Raw genomic sequence first — 7,139 nt, 5'->3', positions numbered from 1 at the left:
TGTAGCTGATGCATAATATTCTGTGTATTCTGCATAATATTCTGTATTAATCTGTGTAAACACTCTATGCAAATAAAGGGACCCAGTCTATGGAACTCACTCCCTATTGAATTGAAAAGCTGTCCAACTTTTGCGTCATTAAAAAACAAAACTAAAAAGTACCTCAACTCATCTGCATAGTTTTTTTACCTTGTTGCTTTAAAATTGCACTGTATCTATTGCTACCCAATCTCCCTATCTTTATGTACCCAATCCGAACATCTTTACCATTGTGATCATTGTTGTCTTCTTATATGTGCTATCAATCTGCTGTACGGTGTCTGTTAATCTTGTTTAAATTACCAATCAAGTTGTCAATGTAATCAACCAGAGCTTTAATATACCAATGTGCTTTAATATACTTACAATTCTCTCTCATCTCATTTATTTTTCTTGCAATGTATCTGTTATCATTTTATTAATTCTGCTAGAATTTACCTACTTAAAATTATCTGTTATATTAAGGACCTGCCCGAAACGCTGCGCATACTAGTGGCTTTACAAGATTGTAAATACTATGCTACGTATTCTCTCTAACCCAATGTACCTTCTTGTATATAAATAAATAAATAAATAAATAAATAAATTCTAATAGCATGGACAACAGGAGGTAAATTTCACAACACATATGGGACTGGAAAAACAAAATTTTCATTAAAATTGAACCAATCACGACTATTCTGCTGTCTTCAGCGATGGACGGGTTGTATAGCACGTAAATTGGTACATAAGGAAGAGTTAGTGCCTTGAAAAAATTAATAACTGGGAATATACCACATAGGTATATTATATACATTAGTAGGCATCCGTCAATCTTGTGGGGTTATGGAGTTGTGCCCTGGGTGTCTAGTTGTTGTAGTATAGTTGGATGCAGAGCCTGCTGTGGTTGTGAAGGCCAACCTGAGAATGACAGTCCCGACTGCAGCGAGCGCAGATAAACGCCGAAGCGGGTGCGTCTGACAGTGGTCGAGACCTCCTCTGAAGTCTATTATCCTCCGCCTGCCTCTTCAGTTCATCCTCGAATTGCTGGAGTCCCTTCTGCACTTTGCATCTCCAGGCAGATCTGTCAACAGCTGCTGCCTCCCAAGTGTTGATGTCGATGTTCATCTGTTTGAGGTCGCGTTTGCAGGCGTCTTTGAAACGCAGCTGAGGTCTTCCGGTAGGTCTCCTTCCTGATGCCAGTTCTCCATACAAGAGGTCCTTCGGTATGCGGCCATCGACCATGCGTGTGACATGTCCCAGTTATCGCATGCGTCTCTGTTTCAGGAGAGTGAACATTGAAGGGACTCCTGTTCTCTCGATTACTGTATTGTTGGTGACGTGGTCTTTCCACGTGATGTCAAGGATGTGTCACAGGTTTCGCACGTGAAAGGTATTGAGTCGTCTCTCCTGGCGAGAGCGCAGGATCCAGGATTCCGAGCCATAGAGAAGTGTACTCACCACACATGCCATGTAGACTTGTGCCTTGGTGTGTACTGTCAGTTTGGCATTTCCCAAACACGCTTTGTGAGCCTGGCCAGTGTTGTTGCGCCTTCCCGATACGCCTGTTGAGCTCAGTGTCCAGGGAAAGGGTGTCTGAGATTGTGGAGCCCAGGTACACAAACTCGCGAACTGCCCCCAGCACATAGTCTGCTATATTTATACAGGGTAGCTCATTGACATCTTGTCCCATCACCTGTGTCTTCTTCAGGCTGATTGTCAGGCCGAATGCGGAACAGGCTGCGGCAAAGCGGTTGAGTAGCTGCTGCAGGCCTTCTGATGTGTTTGTGGTGATCGCAGCGTCGTCGGCGAAAAGGAACTCCCTGAGGATTCGCATCTGTACTTTTGTCTTTGCTCGGAGTCTGGATAGATTATAGAGCTTTCCATCTGATCTTGTACGGAGATAGATGCCTTCTGTGGTTGTTCCAAAGGCATGCTTGACGAGGATCGCGAAGAAGATGCCGAACAGGGTTGGAGCAAGAACACACCCCTGTTTAACACCACTGTTAATGTTGAATGGTTCAGAAGTTGAGCCGTCGTACACGACTGTCCCCTTCATGTCCTTGTGGAACGATTGTATCATTCTGAGTAGGATGGGTGGACAGCCAATTTTGGCCAAGATCTTGAAGAGTCCGTCCCTGCTCTCGAGGTCGAAGGCCTTTGTAAGGTCAATGAAGGCAATGTATAAGGCTTTTCTCTGCTCCCTGCACTTTTCTTGAAGCTGTCTCAGGGAGAACACCATGTCAGTGGTCGACCTCTCTGCTCGGAAACCACACTGTGACTCGGGGTACTCTCTTTCGGCAAGAATCTGAAGCCTGACCAAAACGACCCTAGCGAAGAGTTTGCCAACGACGCTGAGGAGGGATATGTGGCGATAGTTGTTTACATCGCTTCTGTCACCTTTATTTTTGTAGAGAGTGATGATGTTTGCATCTCTCATGTCTTGTGGCACCGAGCCCTCCCTCCAGCACTGGCACACAAGTTCATGAAGCTCATATTTAAGTGTTCTACGAGCGCACTTGAGAACTTCAGGCGGAATCCCGTCGCCTCCTGGGGCCTTCCCTGAGGAAAGTGAATCTACTGCTTTCTCAACTTTTTCCACAGTTGTTCAAGATCAAGTTCTTCCATGATGGAAAGGCATTTGATTGCATCCAAAGCCTCTACACTGACCAAATTCTCTCTGGAGTAGAGTTCGGAGTAATGTTCCACCCAGCGATTCATCTGTTGATCACGGTCTTTAATGATCTCTCCAGTGGCTGACTTTAGAGGAGCCGTCTGGTTTTGTGTAGAGCCTCTTGCCTGTTTGATCCCTTCGTACATGCCTCTTATGTTGCCGACAGTGGCCGCAGTCTGGATGATGGAACAGAGTCGAAGCCAGTAATCGTTAGCACAACGCCTCGCAGTTTGTTGAAATCTACTGCGGACAGTACGGAGGGCCTGTAGGTTCCTTTCTGAGGGCAGGTTCTTGTAGGATGAGAGAGCTCGGCTCTTTTCCTCTACAAGGGGTAACAGTTCCTCTGCACTGGCCTCGAACCAATCTGCTGACTTGTTCTGCCTCTTACCGAATGTGGACATGGCAGTGTTGAAAATAGTGCCCCTGAGATGTGACCACCTCTCACTTGCGCTATTGCAGGGTGGTACAGGAAGGGCATTTACTAGCGCCGCAGTGAATTCCTCCACCTTGTGAAGGTCAGGGGTCTTGTTTACGTTAATGCGTGGTCTTCCCTCCTTCTTTGTTCTGTGGATTTTCCGGGGCTGGAACTTTACTCTGCAAACAACGAGAGAGTGGTCGGTGTCACAATCTGCGCTCTGGAAGCTGCGGGTCAGTTTGACATTTCTCAGATTCTTACGCCCCGTAAGCACCAGGTCGAGTTGGTGCCAATGCTTAGACCTGGGATGTCTCCAGGAAACCTTATGCTGGGGCTTGGTGTCGAAGAAGGAATTGGTGATGCAGAGATCATGACGGCAGCAGAACTCCAGGAGGAGCTGCCCACTCTCACTCATCTTCCCAAATCCAAACTGGCCCAGGCAGGAAGGCCAAGAGCTGTGATCAGAACCAACTCTTGCATTAAAATCTCCCAGGAGGAAGACTGGCTCTTGTTGAGGTATGTCTCTGAGAGTTAGGCCGAGGTCATCATCGAACTTGTCCTTTGCTTCGGTAGAGGAGGTCAGTGTTGGTGCATAGGCATTGATGAGGCTGACCATCCCTACTGCTGTATGAAGCTGAAGTTTGATGGTCCTTGCAGACTGCGAGGTCTGGGCGGTACTATGGACCCTAACAACCTGTTCCTAATGGCAAAGCCAACGCCATGCTCCCTTGCCTCTTCTGGTTGTTTGCCCTGCCAGAAGAAGGTAAAGTTCTTCTCCCGTATGCTGCCGGTTGCGGGCAGACGTGTCTCCTGCAGGGCGACTATGTCCATCTGAAGCCTGCGTAGTTGATCACAGCTGTCTTGCGGGCGTCGTTCACTTCCAGTAGATCTTCCGAGAGACTCGGTGTCTTGGTCCTTACATTCCATGTGCCCAGTTTGAGAGCTGGGTGGTTCTGTGTTTGTTTTCTTTTGCTTGGTGCATGGGTTGACGATCCGCTTATTGGATTGTGGCCTAAGCCCCACGCACCCAGTGGAGCAGGCGGACCGTGGCGGGACAGCACCTTATTGGTTGGGGGCTATCCAGCTTGGGGCGGGCGGTAGCTGTCCTATGAAATCGGATGATTTCTCCCACCAACGGAAGCAACCCCTGGCGCCTCACTCTACGCCAATTGAGTGGTAGGCTTATCACCGGTAACTGTCGCTTCCCGTGTTGAGCCATCGCCAAGGCGATGCTGGAGGGTCATCTCCAGGGCACAGGCCTGGGCAGTAATTATGGGGAACCGGCTGTTGCCCATGCTGCAGATCCACCCTCTCCACGCCACGGATGTGATCCAAGGGAAGGGCAGGCGCCGATACGCTTGGCACCAGTGTCGTCGCAGGAGTTGCCAGAATGTAGCTGTAAACAGCTGCAAACAGCTGCAAACTGCCTTAGGGACTCCGACTCCGGATTTTTCCTCAGGGTTGACTCCCGAAGTCTTTCCCATGAGTGGGTTTAGCCACAAGACAGCAGAGGTTTGAATTCGGGGTTTTCCTTCCCCTTGATGAGCTGCCTTTCCAGGCTAACGAGTCCCATCTGCCCGAAGTAACTGGTTTTAAGGCGCCAGAGACCCGCCTTCGCTCCTTCTCCTGTTGGTAGAAGCAGTTCCGCCAGGCCTAGAGGCTAAGTCACACGTGCAGGCCAGGAGCTGGACTTGGTTGTCAGAGGCTATTTGAGACACACGCCATCAGGGGCACTTTACAGGCTGTGGGAGCTTATCTCTACAACCCTTCCCCCTGCTATAATAACACTTTTAACCAAAGAAAGGGGATAGACAGGAGGCACTGAACTACAGGCCAGTGTCCCTAACTAGCATACCATGCAAGCTGATTATATACATTAGGAAATAACTTATTTTATTATATACATTAGGAAATAACATATACATTATGTATATTATATAACCGGGAATATACATTAGTAAAATAGAGATTATAGGCATTTAGTCATATATGTGTTGTCTTGAGCGAGAACGGGTTGGGTTATCACACATCTAACAACTAACAACTCGGTATTCTAATACCTGTATTCATATGCTAGTCATCTTCACATGTAATCATTCATTATGCAATAGTCAGTTCAAACCTAAATAGCTGCCCAAATGTCGTACAGCAATATAAGCAGCATTGTACATGTGGCAGAGTAACATCCATCAAATAGCTGCCCAAATATCGCACCACAGTTCAGCCACCTTGCAACTAAGTTTTATGGAAGCCACTATATTCATAGGTTAATATTTCCCAAACCTTAAAAATCCTAATCTTGCTATGCAAATTAGCTAACTTGTTTCTAAACCGACAGTCACAAACACATACATACATGCCTACACATACTCTACAACCTATAAATGCATAGAGAATAGACTGTTTTGCCACCATAGCCCCATAAATCAGATGTAATTTATACCATATTAATCCCTAAAATGTATTAGAACAAGATTTCAGTAACCATCACAGCCCATTCAACCCAAATAATCTTAAATTTTTGTACTGTTAATTCAATGCTTATCAATCAGCAAGGTAACCTTATTAATCAAGCAAGTCCTAAATATTATTAAATACCCTATTATATTCAAACACTCCAAATATTGTAGTTACATGAATAAATACCCATCTACATACTATTCATATCAATAGACCTGAGTAATTATATCACATTAGAACATATTAGTGATTAATAATAAAAATAGTGAGTTTGAGATAAGGCACACTAAAATATAATAAATTTAACACCATTCATACAAAATGCTACGCTTGTACATACATACGCCAAAAATACATAAAATTAAAACATTCATCATAAAACTCACAAATACATTTACACACGCCATGCATTTATGCACGAAGTATGACATTTCCACATCAATATACTATTTATACACAGAATATATAATTTACACACAAAATATGCCATTTTATGCACAAAATATATTATTTACACAAAATATATATCATTTAAACACAAAAAATACAATTTACCCCAAAATATACCATTTTCACATAAAATATGCCATTTTATGCACAAAATATATTATTTACACACACAAAATATATAATTTTTACACAAAATATACAATTTATCCACAAAATATACAATTTATCCACAAAATATACAATTTACCCACAAAATATACAATTTACCCACAAAATATACAATTTTCCCACAAAATATACCACACACAAAATATATCGTTTACTCAAAAAATATAACATTTACATACAAAATATGCCATTTTCGCACAAAGCATTTCCCCACAACAATTCCATTTACACAGAAAATACAACATTTACACACCAAATATGACATATATATGCACAAAATATATTATTTATACACAAAATATAACATTTAAGCACAAAATATGCCATTCACACACAACATATGCTATTTATAGCCAAAATATGTCTTTTACTTACAAAATATGTCAGTTGCACACAAAAATATGTAATTTACACAAATATTGCATGGTACACTCAAAGTGTGACATTTACGCAAAGTATGGTATATGCACAATTATTGTATATATGCTCATACAATCAAAATACACTTCTTCTAAAATTACACAGTTTCACAAACATAATTTTCACAAAACACCCACACAGTGACACATAAACCAAAATACACTTTCACACATGCTCATGAAGATTTTTTTTTCAGATAACATATACAAAACTTATAGAAATACACAATTTGCGCAAAAAAATACAGCTGCATTAGTTTCAACTTCAGCAATTAAAAATACAACTTACATAAATATACTTTTCACACATAAATTATTATTAAACATGGACAATTAATACACAACTTGTGTGATTAATACTCATCTTTGCACAATTAATACTTCCAAACTTGCTATGTATATGTTTATCTCTCAGAATGTTTGGTAATATGTTTATTGTTTGTGATGTGCGTATATGTATGTATTAACACGATGTACTGAACGGGGTGAGAATAGCTTGAGCTACCTCATCCCTTTGTGTGTATTTTACATCAAT

Source organism: Procambarus clarkii, chromosome 79, assembly GCF_040958095.1.
Source record: "Procambarus clarkii isolate CNS0578487 chromosome 79, FALCON_Pclarkii_2.0, whole genome shotgun sequence".
Taxonomy (NCBI): domain Eukaryota; kingdom Metazoa; phylum Arthropoda; class Malacostraca; order Decapoda; family Cambaridae; genus Procambarus; species Procambarus clarkii.
Note: the sequence above shows the minus strand (reverse complement) of the source record.